The sequence below is a fragment of the Salmo salar genome, chromosome ssa15 (assembly GCF_905237065.1).
Source record: "Salmo salar chromosome ssa15, Ssal_v3.1, whole genome shotgun sequence".
Lineage (NCBI taxonomy): Eukaryota > Metazoa > Chordata > Actinopteri > Salmoniformes > Salmonidae > Salmo > Salmo salar.
The window spans coordinates 32,610,448-32,630,576 of record NC_059456.1 but is presented as its reverse complement, the minus strand read 5'-3'; the positions used below and the strand labels follow the sequence as shown (position 1 = coordinate 32,630,576).

General features: G+C 40.8%; 1 protein-coding gene across 6 annotated transcripts in view; it reads right to left on the bottom strand.

Moving 5' to 3' along the window:
* Positions 1–19,534, bottom strand: part of LOC106571274 (unconventional myosin-VI) — a 136,875-nt gene extending 117,341 nt beyond the window's left edge. For 4 of the 6 annotated variants that reach the window (XM_014144128.2, XM_045695626.1, XM_045695627.1 and 1 more), the window contains exon 1: positions 19,342–19,534. The gene's annotated coding sequence lies outside the window, so the exon portion shown is untranslated. Of the gene's footprint in view, positions 1–19,337 lie in introns of all 6 variants that reach the window. The other 2 variants (XM_014144131.2, XM_014144132.2) reach the window with 2 other exon arrangements.
* Positions 19,535–20,129: the final 595 nt, after the last annotated feature.

Genomic DNA, 20,129 nt, shown 5'->3' with positions numbered 1-20,129 from the left:
ACAGACTAGTACTGTAGTGTACTTTAATGCCATATATCATGCTAAGTAACTAGAACTTGCATCATGGAGACAGTCAGCTGGAGTTAGTTTTTCGAGACATGACTTGTGTCCCAGAGGGAGACTGACTATAAGATTATGGCTTCCCTGCCCTGAAGGGTGTGTCAGTTAGGCCTAGGATATGGTCTCTACACCACAATCGTAACTGTCAGTTTTGCGAGTGAGGATTATCCTACTTGACAAAACAGGTTTTCAAACTACAGGCTTAATGATTTAAGTTCAGTTAACACCTTACGGACACGTTATAAATATGTAGTGCCATTCAGTTTTCACTGTCGTGCTCACACAACAAATGTTTATTCTTCTCCTCAGTCAGGGTTGCAGCCACAGAAATAGAATGAGTAGAATGGGCTCGGAACCTCTGATATCACAATTTGACTGGTATACTCATTCTAACTCTAGGGTTCTGTGATGGTGACTCTGTGATGGTTCCTGCCACAGAGGGGGTTCCTGACTACAGGTCAGAAATAGGGCTTTCATCCATGCCCTGTTAACTGGAGCTGACAGAGGCTCAGCAGGAGCAGGTTCCTGATCCTGGTGCCAGCCAGTCTGGTCTAGGAAGGTAAAGCCTACTAGGGTCGTGTTAGTGAGCAGTGGCCACCAGACGTGAGTAAACGGTTTAAAACACAGGAGGTAGCCAACAACAGCACCTGAACATGGCCTGTATGACTGCTCATGTTTTCCATTCAACAACATTTCTCCAGTTTGTGTGCCCAGTGGGTGAATGTGACCCAGTATGTGACTGTACAAAAGCTGAGGCATCACTCTCCTGCAGCCAAGCCTTGCCCAAACTAGGAGTAAAAGGATCAGCAGATTACCAGCTTGTTGCTATTGAAGTGGCCAGGAATCCCTTCCCCTCTGTTCCTAGAGACTCTATTGTGTAAACTCCCTCCCAGTTCAGCGAACTTGGTTTTGATGAGGTCGGCAGATGCGGTGAATCCAAAGCATAACTTCAACCTACAACCCTGTTACACAGCTTAAAGATTGACAAGAATCCTCTTCTTCAAGTCGAAGTCTAATGCCAATAAACTGTTTTCAGAGGGACTCTGCCACTTAAAATAAACATTGGACAAATTCTACAGGTCCTGTGGCAAACTAGGCATATGTATCACATCCATTCCTTCCTATAGGCCTTACTCCTATTTTATACAGTTGAAGTCGGAAGTTTACATAAGTACCGCTACAGAATTGGAGTCATTAAAACTCGTTTCTCAACTACTTCACAAATTTCTTGTTAAACTATAGTTTTGGCAAGTCGGTTAGGACATCTACTTTGTGCATGACAAGTCATTTTTCCAACAATTATTTACAGATCATTTCACTGTATCACAATTCCAGTGGGTCAAAAGTTTAGATACACTAAGTTGACTGTGCCTTTAAACAGCTTGGAAAATTCCAGAAAATGTCATGGCTTTAGAAGCTTCTGATAGGCTAAGTGACATCATTTGAGTCAATTGGAGGTGTACCTGTGGATGTATTTCAAGGCCTACCTTCAAACTCAGTGCCTCTTTGCTTGACATCATGAGAAAATCAAAAGAAATCAGCCAAGACCTCAGAAAAAAAATTGTAGACCTCCACAAGTCTGGTTCATCCCTGGGAGAAACATTTTCTATCCTGTGGACAGAACTGAAAAAGTGTGTGCGAGCAACGAGGCCTACAAACCTGACTCAGTTACACCAGCTCTATCAGGAGGAATGTGGGAAGCTTGTGGAAGGCTACCCAAAACGTTTGACCCAAGTTAAACAATTTAAAGGCAATGCTACCAAATACTAATTGAGTGTATGTAAACTTCTGACCCACTGGGAATGTGATGAAAGAAATAAAAGCTGAAATAAAATCAATCATTCTCTCTACTAATATTCTGATATTTCACATTCTTAAAATAAAGTGGTGATCCTAAATTACCTAAAACAGGAATTTTTACTAGGATTAAATGTCAGGAATTGTGAAAAACTGAGTTTAAATGTATTTGGCTAAGGTGTATGTAAACTTCCGACTTCAACTGTAAGTGCAGTGCATAAGCAACATCGATTGTTATCCTAATTATCTTAAACCACAAAAAAATTGTAGCCCCTAATGAACTGAGCACCATTTCAGGCTAAGCATTGAGAAGGGCAAGTGTTCTATATATATATATATATATATATATATATATATATATATATATATATATATATATATATATATTCCATTTGCACAACAGCATGTGAAATTTATTGTCAATCAGTGCTGCTTCCTAAGTGGACAGTTTGATTTCACAGAAGTGTGATTGACTTGGAGTTACATTGTGTTGTTTAAGTGTTCCCTTTATGTTTTTGAGCAGTATATATATATATATACACTGCTCCAAAAAATAAAGGGAACACTTAAACAACACATCCTAGATCTGAATGAAAGAAATCATCTTATTAAATACTTTTTTCTTTACATAGTTGAATGTGCTGACAACAAAATCACACAAAAATAATAAATGGAAATCCAATTTATCAACCCATGGAGGTCTGGAATTGGAGTCACACTCCAATCACACATTAAAGTGGAAAACCACACTACAGGCTGATCCAACTTTGATGAAATGTCCTTAAAACAAGTCAAAATGAGGCTCAGTAGTGTGTGTGGCCTCCACGTGCCTGTATGACCTCCCTACAACGCCTGGGCATGCTCCTGATGAGGTGGCGGATGGTCTCCTGAGGGATCTCCTCCCAGACCTGGACTAAAGCATCCGCCAACTCCTGGACAGTCTGTGGTGCAACGTGACGTTGGTGGATGGAGCGAGACATGATGTCCCAGATGTGCTCAATTGGATTCAGGTCTGGGGAACGGGCGGGCCAGTCCATAGCATCAATACCTTCCTCTTGCAGGAACTGCTGACACACTCCAGCCACATGAGGTCTAGTATTGTCTTGCATTAGGAGGAACCCAGGGCCAACCGCACCAGCATATGGTCTCACAAGGGGTCTGAGGATCTCATCTCGGTACCTAATGGCAGTCAGGCTACCTCTGGCGAGCACATGGAGGGCTGTGCGGCCCCCCAAAGAAATGCCACCCGACACCATGACTGACCCACCGCCAAACCGGTCATGCTGGAGGATGTTGCAGGCAGCAGAAAGTTCTCCACGGCGTCTCCAGACTCTGTCACGTCTGTCACGTGCTCAGTGTGAACCTGCTTTCATCTGTGTGAACCTGCTTTCATCTGTGAAGAGCACAGAGCGCCAGTGGCGAATTTGCCAATCTTGGTGTCCTCTGGCAAATGCCAAACGTCCTGCACGGTGTTGGGCTGTAAGCACAACCTCCACCTGTGGACGTCGAGCCCTCATACCACCCTCATGGAGTCTGTTTCTGACCGTTTGAGCAGACACATGCACATTTGTGGCCTGCTGGAGGTCATTTTGCAGGGCTCTGGCAGTGCTCCTCCTGCTCCTCCTTGCACAAAGGCGGAGGTAGCGGTCCTGCTGCTGGGTTGTTGCCCTCCTACGGCCTCCTCCATGTCTCCTGATGTACTGGCCTGTCTCCTGGTAGCGCCTCCATGCTCTGGACACTACGCTGACAGACACAGCAAACCTTCTTGCCACAGTTCGCATTGATGTGCGTGGGGTGTCTTGCTAATTGCCTATAATTTCCACCTGTTGTCTATTCCATTTGCACAACAGCATGTGAAATTTATTGTCAATCAGTGTTGCTTCCTAAGTGGACAGTTTGATTTCACAGAAGTGTGATTGACTTGGAGTTACATTGTGTTGTTTAAGTGTTCCCTTTATGTTTTTGAGCAGTATATATATATATATATATATATATATATATATATATATATATATATATATAAATAAAACACCACACACACACACACACACACACACTCACTCAAGGGTTTATCTGTATTTTTTGTATTACTATTTTCTACATTGCAGAATAATAGTGAAGACATCAAAACTATGAAATAACACGGAATCATGTAGCACAAAAAGTGTTATACAAGTCAAAATATGTGTTATATATTTGAGATTCTTCAAAGTAGCCACCCTTTGTCTTGATGACAGCTTTGCACACTCTTGGCATTATCTCAACCAGCTTCACCTGGAATGATTTTCCAACAGTCTTGAAGGAGTTCCCACATATGCTGAGCACTTGTTGGCTGCTTTTCCTTCACTCTGCGGTCCAACTAAAGTAATGATGGACTGACATTTCTCTTAGCTTATTTGAGCAGTTCTTGCCATAATAAGGACTTGGTCTTTTACCAAATAGGGCCATCTTCTGTATATCAAACGCATTAAGGAAAGAAATTCCACAAATTCACTTTTAACAAGGCACACCTGTGAATTTAAATGCATTCCAGGTGACTACCTCATGAAGCTGGTTGAGAGAATGCAAAGAGTGTGCAAAGATGTCATCAAGGCAAAGTGTGGCTACTTTGAAGAATCTCAAATATAAATATATTTTGATTTGTTAACCTGTTATGCCTAGGGGGCAGTATATTCACGGCTGGATAAAAAAACGTACCCGATTTAATCTGGTTACTACTCCTGCTCAGTAACTAGAATATGCATATAATTATTGGCTTTGGATAGAAAACACTCCAAAGTTTCTAAAACTGTTTGAATGGTGTCTGTGAGTATAACAGAACTCAAATGGCAGGTCAAAACCTGAGAGATTCCTTTACAGGAAGTGGCCTGTCTGACCATTTCTTGAACTTCTTTGCCATCTCTATCTTTTACAAAGGATCTCTGCTCTAACGTGACACTTCCTACGTCTTCCATGGGCGCTCAGAGCCCGGGAAAAACCTGAATGTCGTCATCCCAGCCCCAGGCTGAAACACATTATCGCCTTTCTCAAGTGGCCGATCAAGGGACTGTGGGCTTAGGCGCGTGCCCTGGCCGCCCCCGTCTTTGTGATTTTTCCTCTGTTTGCCGAAAAGGAGATTCCCGGTCAGAATATTATCGCTTTTTTACGAGATAAATTGCATAAAAATTGATTTTAAACAGCGGTTGACAATCTTCGAAGTACGGTAATGGAATATTTAGAATTTTTTTGTCACGAATTGCGCCATGCGCACGACCCTGATTTACCATTTCGGATAGTGTCTGGGACGCACGAACAAAACGCCACTATTCGGATATAACGATGGATTATTTTGGACCAAACCAACATTTGTTATTGAAGTAGCAGTCCTGGGAGTGCATTCTGACGAAGACAACAAAAGGTAATCAAACTTTTATAATAGTAAATCTGATTTTGGTGAAGGCTAAACTTGCCGGGTGTCTAAATAGCTAGCCCGTGATGGCTGGGCTATGTACTTAGAATATTGCAAAATGTGCTTTCACCAAAAAGCTATTTTAAAATCGGACATATCGAGTGCATAGAGGAGTTCTGTATCTATAATTCTTAAAATAATTGTTATGCTTTTTGTGAATGTTTATCGTGAGTAATATAGTAAATTGTTAGCAAATTCCCCGGAAGTTTGCGGGGGGTATGCTAGTTCTGAACGTCACATGCTAATGTAAAAAGCTGTTTTTTGATATAAATATGAACTTGATTGAACAAAACATGCATGTATTGTATAACATAATGTTCTAGGTGTGTCATCTGATGAAGATCATCAAAGGTTAGTGCTGCATTTAGCTGTCTTCTGGGTTTTTGTGACATTATATGCTAGCTTGAAAAATGGGTGTCTGATTATTTCTGGCTTGGTACTCTGCTGACATAATCTAATGTTTTGCTTTCGCTGTAAAGCCTTTTTGAAATCGGACAGTGTGGTTAGATAAAGGAGAGTCTTGTCTTAAAATGCTGTGAAATAGTCATATGTTTGAAAAATTTAAGTTTTTGTATTTTTGAGGAATTTGTAATTCGCGCCACGCCTATCATTGGATATTGGAGCAGGTGTTCCGCTAGCGGAACGTCTAGATGTAAGAGGTTAAACACTTTTTTGGTTACTACATGATTCCATAGTTTTGATGTCTTCAATATTATTCCACAATGTAGAAAATTGTAAAAAATAATGAAAAACCCTTGAATGAGTAGGTGTGTCCAAACTGTTGACTGGTACTGTGTGTGTGTGTGTGTGTATATATATATATATTTTTTTTTATCATCTTATATATACACAAGTACTATCAACAACAAAAGATGGCCAAAATGTGTTACAAGGGATACGTGGAATAAGTTTAGAGGGTGTAATACAAGTCAATGTAATATTATCAATCTACAATTTCTGTTCTTAACCCTGGGCAACATGGGCCTGGGAGGCTCACATGGAGATTGCCATCTACAGTATTTTCCACTTAATACTTCTTGTATTCCCCCCAAAAAATATTTTTGGTACACACACTGCCTATAGGAAGTGCCCCTGGATTTCTTTACATTTTATTGTGTTACAAATTGGGATTAAAATTGTTTTAATGATCTTTTTTTGGCAACAATATACACCAAAAACTCTAATGTCAAAGTGGAATATATATTTTTATTAGATAAGTATTCACCGAGTCAATACACGTTAGAAACACCTGTGGCAGTGATTATAGCTGTGAGTCTTCTTAGGTAAGTCTCATAAGAGCTTTGCACACCTGTATTGTGCAATATTTTCCCATTATTCTTTTCAAAAGTCTTCAAGCTCTGTCAAGATGTTGGGGGATCATGGCTAGACAGCAATTTTCAAGTCTTGCCGTAGATTTTCAAGCATATTTATGTCAAAACTGTAACTTGGCCACTCAGGGACATTCACTGTCTTTTTGATAAGCAACTCCCGTGTATATTTGGCTTTGTGTTGTAGGTTATTCTCCTTCTGAAAGCTGAATCCCTCTCCCAGTGTCTGTTGTAAAGTAGACTGAAGCAGGTTTTCCTTTAGGATTTTCAGTGATGTGTGGTGTTGGATTTGCCCCAAACATAACACCTTGCATTTAGGCCAAAAAGTGTATTCCTATGCAGTGTTTTTCAGCAGTATTACTTTAGTGTCTTGTTGCATACATATGCATGTTTTGGAATATTTTGTATTCTTATTTTCACTCTGTCATTTTAGGTAATTATTGTGGAGTCACTACAATGTTGTTCATCTATCCTCAGGTTTCTCCCATCACAGACATTGAACTGTCACCAATGGACTCATGGGGACATCCCTAAGTTTCCTTCCTGTCCTGCAGTTCAGAAGGATGACTGCATAATTGATGTGTCTGGTTGGTTTAATACATCATCCACAGCATAATTATTAATTTGACTAAGCTTAAAGATATCATCCATATATTGATTTGCTGTTACCCATCTACCAATCACTGCCTATCATTATGAGGCTTTCAAAAAGCTCCCTGGTTTTCGTAGTTGAATTTGTGCTTGAAATTCAATACTTGACTGAGGGACCTTAAATATGTTATATGTATGGGGGACAGAGGAAGAGGTCGTCATTCAAAAAACATGTCAACCTTAATAGGGACCCGTTTCAGAAAGCTGGGCGTATGACGGACGTCACTACTTCACAGGAAGCATTTGAACATTTGCATCAAAATGCATTTTTTTGTTGTTGCAATAATGCCATCTTGAACATGTGAACTTTGATGTGCCTTAATAACAAAACTTGTACGTCATCTGTTAAACCGAATAAAAATGGTACAATTACAAGCCTAGTTGGTTGAGCCACGGAAAAGGACTGGAACCTAGTCATGATTGGCTGAGATAATGGATGGGCATGCCAAGAGATCTGCTCTGATTGGTCTGCCATACCTCAGGCTTCTGTCTATAACACGAGCTGCTCAGTATGTAGATCATCCTTGCTACTGTGGTAAAATAAAACAAAAGACAGCCGTGGAGAACTGCAAAAGTGTTGATACTGCACTCAACAACACCGCCGCCCCGGCTGGCTCGCTAGCTAGCTACGTGTATGATCTACGCAGTACACAGGAGGCTGCTGAGGGGAGGACAGCTCATAATAATGGCCGGAACGATAAAATATTGATAAAATAGTCTTTCAGCATCAGCACAGCTGGTTGGACGACTAGAGGATGGTATGGTGCTGGTGGAAAGATATGGCTGGCAACATCACCTGACTCCGTACTTCAGACCGCTGCCAGCAATTCAGGTAAATATCATTTGTATTGCATGAGTTTATCCTCATCTAAACTTAGGTGAATTGATGTTATTCATGGTTGTAATGCCCTATATTTGTCTATTTTTCTGTTTTACAGCTTATTACTTCACAGAGTCTATATCATTTATTATGTGATGTGTTTAGCCAAATATTACTTCTGAACCCATTTAGACTTGCCTAAACAAAGGGGGTCAATAATTATAGCATTTTTATTCATTTAAAACATTTGTAGAATTGTATTTTCCCTTTGACTGAGAATTTTGTGTAGATCAATCCCACTTTGAAACACAATAAAATGTGAAAATAAAGTTCAAAGTGGTATAGACTTTCTTATAGAAACTGTAAATGCGCTGTAATTTAAGCTTAAAAAAATGTTCTGACTCATGGCATTTCTTTTTTAAAATTGCAGGAAATGTGCTTGAAAACTACACAACTTTCTCCCCAATGCCAAGAAGTGTGCCTTTAAGATGTTCCTTCCCAGGGCATGAGACTTGTTTTTTCAGGCCATGCACTACCGAAGTCATAGTAAAACTCCTTGTACGCTATGTTATTTCACTGGAGTTATGAGGGGTCCCAGATGAATTTGCTATCACAACAGGGTCCCCGGACCCAAAAAGTTGAGAACCCCTGGACTAGGGGATTTGATCATCACTGCACTGCATTGTCTACTGTCTAGCTTAAGCCTACTATGTTTATGATTGTTAATGTTTTAACCATTTATTTAAGAGGACCACAACGGAAATACTTTTTCAAAATAAGATTGTCATTACATTATCGACATGTGGTTGTATTATCTTTTGAATTGTCAAATAAATCTATCTATAACAAGTCAAACTGACAAAGGGCAGGGTGGCATCCAGGTCACACATTCTTATCTGTAATTAAAGTATCAGTAAGACAATGAAAAGGAGCTTAACGTGTTACTCTTCAGTGTGAATTCACTTTGAATGTATCCAGCCTTATGGTACCAGAGCTTCCAGGAGCATTCAAACTCCTCCAACAAGAAGCCTAAACCTTTTGAAGTTCACATTGAGTTCACATTCTGTTGTATTTTATTTCCAATCATGCTACTCATGAGTCGTGCACTACTTTGGCTGGGGATTGCCAGAGACCTCTCGATATGATCACGACACTTACAGTGCCTTCATACACCTTGAATTATTCCACTTTGTTGTGTTACAGCCTGAATTCAAAATGGACAACAACAAAAAACACCCACCTAAACACAACACCCCATACTGGACAAAGTGAAAACATGTTTTTAGAAATAGTAGCAAATGTATTGAAAATTAAATTCAAAAATACCTTATTTACATAAGTATTCACACTCCTGATTCAATACATTAGAATCACCTTTGGCAGAGATTAGGCTACAGCTGTGAGTCTTTCTGGGTAAGTCTAAGTGCTTTGCACACCGGGATTGTACAATATTTGCACATTATTCTTTAAAAAAAGTATTCTAACTCTGTCAAGTTGGTTGTTGATCATTGCTAGACAACCATTTTCAAGTCTTGCCATAGATTTTAAAGCCCGATTTAAATCAAAATTGTAACTAGGCCACTCATGAACGTTCAATGTCGTCTTGGTAAGCAACTTGTGTATATTTGGTCTTGTGTTTTAGGTTATTGTCCTGCTGAAAGGTTAATGTCTCCCAGTGTCTGTTGGAAAGTAGACAGAATCAGATTTCCCTCTAGGAAAAGCATATCCATAACATGATGCAGCCACCACCATGCTTGCTGATATGAAGAGTGGTACTCCGTGATGCGTTGGATTTGCCCCAAACATAACGCTTTATAAAGTTCCTTACTTTGCCACATTTTTTTGCAGTTTTACTTTAGTGCCGTATTGCAAATAGGATGTATGTTTTGAAGACTTTTATTCTGTACAGGCGTCTTCTTTTCACTCAGTCATTTAAGTCATTATTGTGGATTCACTACAATGTTGTTGATCCATCCTCAGTTCTATCTCAACCAATCAAACTCTAACTGTTTTCAAGTCACCATTGGCCTCATTGTGAAATCCCTGAGCGGTTTCCTTCCTCTCCGGCATCTGAGTTAGGAAGGACTCCTGTATCTTTGTAGTGCCTGGGTGTATTAATACACCATCCAAAGTGTAATTATGAACGTCAACATGCTCAAAGGGATTTTTAATGTTTGCTTTTTTTATTTTAGCCATCTACCAATATGTGCCATTCTTCGCGAGGCATTGGAAAACCTCCCTGGTCTTTGTGGTCGAATTGGTGTTTAAATTATTTGACACTGAGTGTACAAAGCATTAAGGATACCATCGTAATATTGAGTTGCACCCCACCCTTTTTGACCACAGAACAGCCTCAATTCGTTGGGTCATGGACTACACAAGGTGTCGAAAGCGTTCCACAGGGATGTCGGCCCATGTTGACTGCAATGCTTCCCACAGCTGTGTCAAGTTTGCTGGATGTCCTTTGGGTGGAGGACCCATCTTCATACACATGGGAAATTGTTGAGCGTGAAAAACCCAGCAACGTTGCAGCTCTTGACACACTTAAACCAGTGCGCCTGGCACCTACTACCATACCCCATTCAAATGCACTGAAATCTTTTGTCTTGCCCATTCACCCTCTGAATGGCACAAATACACAATCCATGTCTCAGTTGTCTCAAGGCTTAAAAATCCTTCTTTAACCGGTCTCTTCTTCATCTACACTGATTGAAGTGGATTTAACAAGTGACAATAATAAGAGATCATAGCTTTCACCTGAATTGACCTGGTCAGTCTGTGATAGAAAGAGCAGGTGTTCTTAATGTTTTGAACGACTCAGTGTGTGTGAGGTACAGAGAACTGGTTGTCATTTTAAAAAATCATGTTAAAACACTATTATTACACAGAGTCCATGCAACTTATGTGACTTGTTGAGCACATTTTCACCCCTGAACGTATTTTGTCTTGCCGTAACAAAGGAGTTGAATACTTATTGATTCAAGACATTTCAGCTTCTCATTTTTCATTAATTACTACAAATTTCTAAAAACATAATTCCACTTTGACATTATGGGGTATTGTGTGTAGGCCAGTGACAAAATCTAAATGTAATCAATAACACAACAAAAAGTCAAGGGGTGTGAATACTTTCTGAAGGAACTGTAGGTGCCGGTAAGATATGCATTGTGATTGTCATGATTCTATATGTATTGCGATTCGATACTGTGATTTTATTGCGATTTAATGTTCCAAAACATATTGCTCACTATATGTCTGCTGCAGAGAGACATGACAGAGGATGAAAAAAAATTGCTTTGATCAGTCATGGAAATGTGCTGAAATCATGTTGGCTCACTATTTAAAAAGAAGATGGAGAACAAGCTATAGGATGGATAATATGAGTTAATACCTAACAATAACAACGAATAATAATAAATCATATTTTAACAAATCTATACTTTTAGTCAAAGTATCGGTATAATATTGTCTCAAATAATATTACGATATGTAACTGTATCAATCCCCCCCCATCACTATGAGCTATCATCATCATCATCATCATATTGGCATAAATCGTAGCCCATCTTCCATTTCCATAATTTAGGCCTACTCAAAACGTTTGAGCAACTCGCATGGATCTCAACTAAGGATTCCACACACTCAAAAGGAGCCTTTACTAGGACCCAGTCTGTGCAGTCTGTCCTTTGTCAACTAAACCCTAAGACAACATCCCCCTACGGCCAGTCCCTCGAGAGCTACACAGACAGCACAAATCTCGTTCCCACAATCTTCTCTTTTCAGGCGTACAGTAATCTCTCTGCTATGTGATGTCATCCCGACACAGATACACCACTGATTATTCAATGTGCACATACCACACAAAGCCTTTGTAGTGCACTACTTTTGACCAGGGCACATAGGGTAGCGCACTATATTAGGGAATATGGTACCATTTGGGACTCAACAGAGACACTCCACAGCCACCAGACAATGAATAGAGAGGAAGCCTCGGTGGTGTCACGGTCTGAAGACACTCAGATAGCAAGTCAGAGAGGCACTGAGAACCAGGAGTTGCCATTTCCCAAGAGCCCATCCATCTTATCTAGCCAACGAGAACATGGAAAACACTTTGAGACAATGACTGGAGCCAAATGGAACTGGCAGGAAAACAGTGGTGGCCTCTCTCTCTCTCTCTACACACAGATAGCTTGAACCACATTAGGCCCAAGCAGACACACACACTCTCTGAGTCCCAAATGGCACCCTATTCCCTATATAGTGTACAAAACTATGGGCCCTGGTCAAAAGTAGTGCACTATAGTATGTAGGGAATAGGGTGCCATTTGGGATCCAGCCAGAGTCTGGAGGCCCCAAGCTGCTTATCCCACTGTGTCTCTTAAAAGTACTAGTTAAGTTTCAGCATCGGTACAGGAGGAATAGCAACACAGGGGAGACGCAGGATTAGTAAAAGCTATACATGATCCATGGCCATAGAGTATAAAATAACTATCTCCAAAGTAATGACTCAGGACGTCGGGTTTGAAATGAAAGCTTCTATTAGTTCACGTTACATTTAACAACTTTAGATTCTACAAAACAATAAAAGAAAGTTGCTAGCGAAAGTCAGGATAATCACTTGTCACTTGTACATAACTGCCGCGTTCTTTCTCTACTTCCTGTCGCAAGGCATTCTGGAACTTGCAGTCAAAAGCATAATCCAATACAACAAAAATATGTATGTAGTTCTCTCAATCTCCAACACATAAATTCGAATACAATTACATATGTAAACAACTCTAAAGAAAATTAATTGAGCTGTATCTAAAGATATTAACTTAAACATTAACTCTGTAACCCATTAAAGTTACAACATAGAGACAGTGAATTATTGATGCTGCAGCTAAATTCTGATTTAAAATAATAACAGTGAATGCTGAATGCTCATCCCATTGGTGAGGCAAAATGTCCCACTATTCCATCTATAGAACAGAGAACCATAATGTTTCTGCGTATAAAAATTGCCAAAAAATGGCCCTCAATGACAACAGAAAAAAAACAAAAGAAACAGACTGTAGTCTATAATATTTGCTTTTATGTCACAGGGTTGGGACTAGGGAGAGTGCCGGTTTAATATGGGTCAAAGTTTCCCTCTCCGTTTCCTCCTAGGTTCCTGACTTTCTAGGGAGTTTTTCCTAGCCACCGTGCTTCTACATCTGCATTGCTTGCTGATTGGGCTTTTAGGCTGGGTTTCTGTATAGCCCTTTGTGACATCAACTGATGTAAAAAGGGCTTTATAAATAAATGTGATCTCTATTACGGAGTAAGAGAGAGCATAACTCCATTCCTTAAGGAGGCCTTGGGTTGAGTTTTCAAAGGTCAGAAACACCTGATCTATAGTACTGGCACCAGGGACGAGGTATGTCACTATGGTTACACTGACTATCTAGCTTAATGATGGGCTGGGTTCATTTGCATCTATGTTGCCGGCTAAATCACTTAAGGCATGAAGTTATGCAATCAGGCCAAGTTCACAGCGGAGACATGGAGGGAGAAAAATGTATGAATGAACTGAAGATTCGAGCCCACTCGCAAGACTCAACAGTGTGATGTGATAAAAGACCCATGCCAAGTATGCCTGTCATAGACAGTAGAGGCTCAGTCAGTACAGAGGCTCACCTCAGCCATTTGGTCTGGAAAGGGAAGAAATAAAACATTCCATGATGGTGTCATCCTTCATATCAGATCAATAGAAACAGCTCACGGCACATAATTTCCACTACATAGCCTACCTACTATAGAACCTAGTTTGTTGTTCTGTGTGCTAATAGCAAAATGAGAGAAAAACATAAAACTACTAGCCTTTTACAGCCAAAGCTCAAACCTCCATTGCGCTCCCATTTACAACCCTGATCATACACAACAAAGCTGGTTTGGTGGGGTTTTGAATAGAGTTCGACCGATTAATCGGCATGGCCGATTAATTAGGGCCGATTACCAATTGTTGTGAAAACTTGAAAACAGCCTTTTTGGACGCAGATTATGGCCGATTACATTGCAATCCACAAGGAGACTGCGTGGCAGGCTGACCACCTGTTACGCGAGTGCAGTATCAAAAGGACCTTGTGGCTGCAAGGAGCCAAGATAAGTTGCTAGCTAGCATTAAACTTATCTTATAAAAAACAATCTTCACATAATCACTAGCTAACTACACATGGTTGATGATATTACTAGGTTAACTAGCTTGTCCTGGGTTGCATATAATCAAAGCGGTCCCTGTTAATTTATCATCGAACTACAGCCTATTTCACCTTTGCCAAACGGGTGATGATTTAACTAAAGCACATTCACGAAAAAAGCACAAACGTTGCACAAATGTACCTAACCATAAACATCAATGCCTTCCTTAAAATCAATACACAGAAGTATATATTTTTTTAAACCTGCATATTTAGTTAAAAGAAATGCATGTTAGCAGGCAATATTAACTAGGGAAATTGTGTCACTTCTCTTGCGTTCAGTGTAAGCAGAGTCAGAGTATATGCAGCAGTTTTGGCTGCCTGGCTCGTTGCGAACTGTGTGAAGACCATTTCTTTCTAACAAAGGCCGTAATTAATTTGCCAGAATTGTACATAATTATGACAGCAATATTTAGACTTAGGGTTGCCACCCATTCTATAAAATACGGAACGGTTCCGTATTTCACTGAAAGAATAAACTTTTTGTTTTTGAAATTATAGTTTCTGGATTTGACCATATTAATGACCAAGGGCTCGTATTTCTGTGTGTTTATTATAATTAAGTCTATGATTTGATAGAGCAGTCTGACAGAGGTGGTAGGCAGCAGCAGGCTCATAAGCATTCATTCAAACAGCACTTTACTGCGTTTGCCAGCAGCTCTTAGCAATGTTTGAAGCACAGCGCTGTTTATGACTTCAAGCCTATGAACTCCCGAGATTAGGTTGACAATACTAAAGTGCCTATAAGAACATTCAATAGTCAAAAGGTATATGAAATACAAATGGTAGAGAGAGAAATAGTCGACGCGTCATAATTCCTACAATAACCACAACCTAAAACTTGACTGTGAATATTGAAGACTCATGTTAAAAGGAACCACCAGCTTTCATATGTTCTCATGTTCTGAGCAAGGAACGTAAACGTTAGCATTTTTACATGGCAGAAATCCAGACAGCTGATGTTAAGAAAGAACTGCAAAATCTGGATCCCTAGAAATCAGCTGGGCTAGACAATCTGGACCCTCTCTTTCTAAAATTATCCGCCAAAATTGTTGCAACCCTTATTACTAGACTATTCAACCTCTCTTTCGTATCGTCTGAGATCCACAAAGATTGGCAAGCTGCCACGGTCATCCCCCTCTTCAAAAGGGAAGACACTCTAGACCCAAACTGTTAGACCTATATCCATCCTGCCCTGCCTTTCTAAACTCTTCGAAAGCCAAGTTAATAAACAGATCACCGACCATTTTGAATCCCACCGTACCTTCTCCACTATGCAATCTAGTTTCCGAGCTGGTCATGGGTGCACCTCAGCTACGCTCAAGGTCCTAAACGGTATCATAACCGCCATCGATAAAAGACAGTACTGTGCAACCGTCTTCATTGACCTGGCCATGGCTTTCGACTCTGTCAATCACTGTATTCTTATCGGCAGACTCAATAGCCTTGGCTTCTCAAATGACTGCCTCGCCTGGTTCACCAACTATTTCTCAGATAGAGTTCAGTGTATCAAATCAGAGGGCCTGTTGTCCGGACCTCTGGCAGTCTCTCTATGGGGGTGCCACAGGGTTCAATTCCTCGGGCCGACTCTTTTCTCTGTATATATCAATGATTTCGCTCTTGCTGCTGGTGATTCTCTGATCCATCTCTACGCAGACGACACCATTCTGTATACATCTGGCCCTTCTTTGGACACTTTGCTAACAAACGAGCTTCAACGCTATACAACACTCCTTCCGTGGCCTCCAACTGCTTTTAAATGCTAGTAAAACTAAGTGCATGCTCTTCAACCGATTGCTGTCTGCACCCTCCCGCCCGACTAGCGTCACTACTCTGGACGGTTCTGACTTAGAATACGTGGACAACTACAAATATCTAGGTGTCTGGTTAGACTGTAAACTCTCCTTCCAGACTCACATTAAGCATCTCCAATCCAAAATTAAATCTAGACTCGGCTTCCTATTTCGCAACAAAGCCTCCTTCACTCATGCCGCCAAACATACTCTTGTAAAACTGACTATCCTACCGATCCTTGACTTCGGCGATGTCATTTACAAAATAGCCCCCAACACTCTACTCAGCAAACTGGATGTTGTCTATCACAGCGCCATCCATTTTGTCACCAAAGCTCCATATACTACCCACCATTGCGACCTGTTTGCTCTCGTTGGCTGGCCCTCACTACATATCCGTCGCCAAACCCACTGGCTCCAGGTCATCTATACGTCTTTGCTAGGTAAAGCCCCGCCTTATCTCAGCTCACCGGTCACCATAGCAACACCCACCCATAGCACGCGCTCCAGCAGGTATATTGCACTGATCATCCCCAAAGCCAACACTTCCTTTGGCCGCCTTTCCTTCCAGTTCTCTGCTGCCAATGACTGGAATGAATTGCAAAAATCACTGAAGCTGGAGACATATCTCCCTCTCTAATTTTAAGCATCAGCTGTCTGAGCAGCTTACCGATCACTGTACCTGTACACAGCCAATCTGTAAATAGCACACCCAACTACCTCATCCCCATATTATTACTTACCCTCTTGCTCATCATCATATGCACATCTATCACTCCAGTATTAATGCTAAAATTGTAATTATTTCACCTCTAGGGCCTATTTATTGCCTACCTCCCTACTCTTCTACTTTTGCACAAACTGTACATAGATTTTCTATTTGTATTTTATGTTATTGACTGTACGTTTGTTTATGTGTAACTCTGTGTTGTTGTTGTTTTTGTCGCACTGCTTTGCTTTATCTTGGCCAGGTCGCAGTTGTAAATGAGAATACTTGTTCTCAACTGTCCTACCTGGTTAAATAAAGGTGAAATAAAAAATATTGCACTTTTACTTTCTTCTCCAACACTGTGTTTTTGCATTATTTAAACCAAATTGAACATGTTTCATTATTTATTTGAGATTAAATTGATTGTATTTATGTATTATATTAAGTAAAAATAAGTGTTAATTGTTCATTCAGTATTGTTGTAATTTCCATTATTACAAATATATATATAAAAATGCCGATGCCTTTTTTTTGTTCTCCAATAATCGGTGTCGGTGTTGAAAAATCATAATCGGTCGACCTGTAGTTTTGAATGTGTGTGAATATACAACAAGAGACAGAGGTGTCAGATGCAGCACCTGGGGGAGCAGAGTCTGGGGAGCAGAGTCTGGGGAGCAGAGTCTGGGGAGCCTACACACCTCATACAGTGTAAGGTGACACTCCTCAGTCCTCATCACACTGAACAGAGACTTTAGTCTTCTCACTGGGTCATGACTAAATCAGCTCACATTCCACTAATTCCAAAAGGCACACGGGTGAGCCAATGAGGTCTGGATGGAATCCACCATAGAGTATCATACCCCTCAGAAACACGATCTTTGCAGTTCCCATTCCGTCATCACTGGCACCCACATACACACTGGTGGTTAGGCAACCTATTCCCATAGGGCCCCTGGTCAATAGTAGTGTACTATTTAGGAAATAGGCTGCCATTTGGGAGTTAACCAGTGTCTGATGAAAGGGTTACAATAACCCTCGTCCCATGGTGACACGGAGGGCAGCAGTCAAATAAGAAACCAGTGAGATTGCACTTTACAGCTTTAAAAACCTTGTGTTTTATAGTCATTGAATCCAAATGGCCTTTATATAATTGTATTGCTGCTGCACATCAATAATGGTCCAATAATATGGAGGAATTTGCATTGTTAAAGCTTGACCCACAGTGGTTATAACAGAAAAGAAAAGGGGATATTTAGCCTGCTGTATCCTACAAGCAATAGCTATACACTGGGTAAAAGTAGACCTTTCCAGTGGTCTTCAAATGTTTTTTAAGAAAGGTGAAACCGACAGTGCATGAGCCAGGTAGTAAAGTGAATATTTCCTGAAAGGACTTTGAACGCCCTCAACTTTTACCAGCAGGATGTCAACACAGGTGCAACGCCTCTGTCACAAAGAGCAGCAACACCGTGACCGATAGCAATTCACACTCTCATAAAAATAAAACAGGGATGGAAATGACCAAAGATCAAAGTCCCTCAAAAAACGGAGACAAATCATTTTCTGTTGGCAACGCCTGCAGACAGTGGGATCAATGGGAAAATGGTGAACTTGGCACCTCTAGTTCTTTCCATCAATTGTCTGTCTGGTCTGTCAGACACAGAACAGCATAGCCTATTGCACACACTGAATTCTCATGTAACCATGTAACATTTTTGATTTAGGACATTACTCATCTGAGAACACAGGCATGCAATCCATAACGAGAGCACACGTACCTGTGTGTCTATATGAAAACTCCTGTTTATTTTTTAAGCAATATGTAGGCTAGATGCAGGCCCATGCTTCAATTGGTTGCTCAGTTGAATCTCTTGCCACACAGAACAGGTACTGCCTGTGTGTTTGGGTGAGAAGAAAACGAATGAGCTACAAAACCGGAACATTTCGGTCAGGATACAAGGGTTCCATCAATCCTCATGCAATTGCGTTGATGGTGCATAATTGTTAGGATTATATTGTAATGGAACCATTCGTTGGAACGGTTATAAAACAACCGACTGGAATCGCATTATCTGATCTGATGTACGCAGCAGTGCATGCTCTGCAGCTGGGAAATGACAACTCTAGAGCGGTGTAATGAACCTTCAGTGATACCCACACACTGTTCTGTCTCGGAGCGTGTCAAATATGGAGTTGTCCAGCTAAATGTTGAACTCATTAACGTTACCGGTTTCCAATGTTTTCTACAAGGGAGTATTTCTTTGAGCGAAAATCGGAACAAAAGTCTACATTCCAGGATGCTGTGTTTACGGTTTTCCCTAAGGAAGAATACATGTGATGGCAATCGTCTCCTGCGTTTTGACAGCCTCCATTGGCATCAATGTAGCCTGCTAATGTTAGCCTACCAGCTAGCGAACATAACTCCCGTGTACAACTTGCTACCACTATTTAAAAAGCTTTCAACAATTGCATTGAATTTAGTTTGTAAGGGGGGGGGAAATGCTCGCAGACATTACCTACCTCGTATCCTCTTCAACCAGGGCAGCCCGACACTTGTTTATAAAAGTGGAAGTTTCCCCAATAGACTGCCGGGTGTAGATCCAACCTCCGATCTCCCCTTCCTGCAGCAACCTCCGACTCGCTCACAAGTCCAAGGAATTGGCCATGACGTCACTTGACACTACAGGACAGTTGTACACGTTTAGATTATATGAATCCCATTATCTTTTCAAACTGTCAACGCAGCCATGTGGTTCAATAGCCACATAGCCAGACTTATTTCTAAGCAATTATCCCACTACAGGGTTCTGAAAAATGCAGACAGCATAACTTGGGCATCATATATTTTTGAGTGACCCAGTAACATTAAAGTCCCCTTCCCTAAAGAAGTCATCCAATACCAGATTGAAAGCTGATAGCTGCAGGGTGAGTGCATCACATTAGAGAATCACCTGAGAGGAGGCCAGAGCTACATCTGCTTCATGTTTCTGTACACACAGACAATGGTGCCTCCTAATGTGTGCATTCTGCCCTGAGAACATGTTGGCTCCTCACTGGTGCGTCCCTATAAAATCTCCTTTCTCCTGAAGTGTGCACATAAATTAAAACCATAGGATTGCAGAAGCATGGGCTATTGGGAGCTTCCACCATGTTTCTTATACCACTCATTTCATTTCAAGGACAAGGGAAGTGAACAAGACAAGTGCTTACTTTGGGAGGAAAGACAAAGCACAAATATCACACTCCACACCTGGTGAGGTGAGCAAGTTCATTGGCTACCTTGCATCATGTACATATGAAAAGGCAAT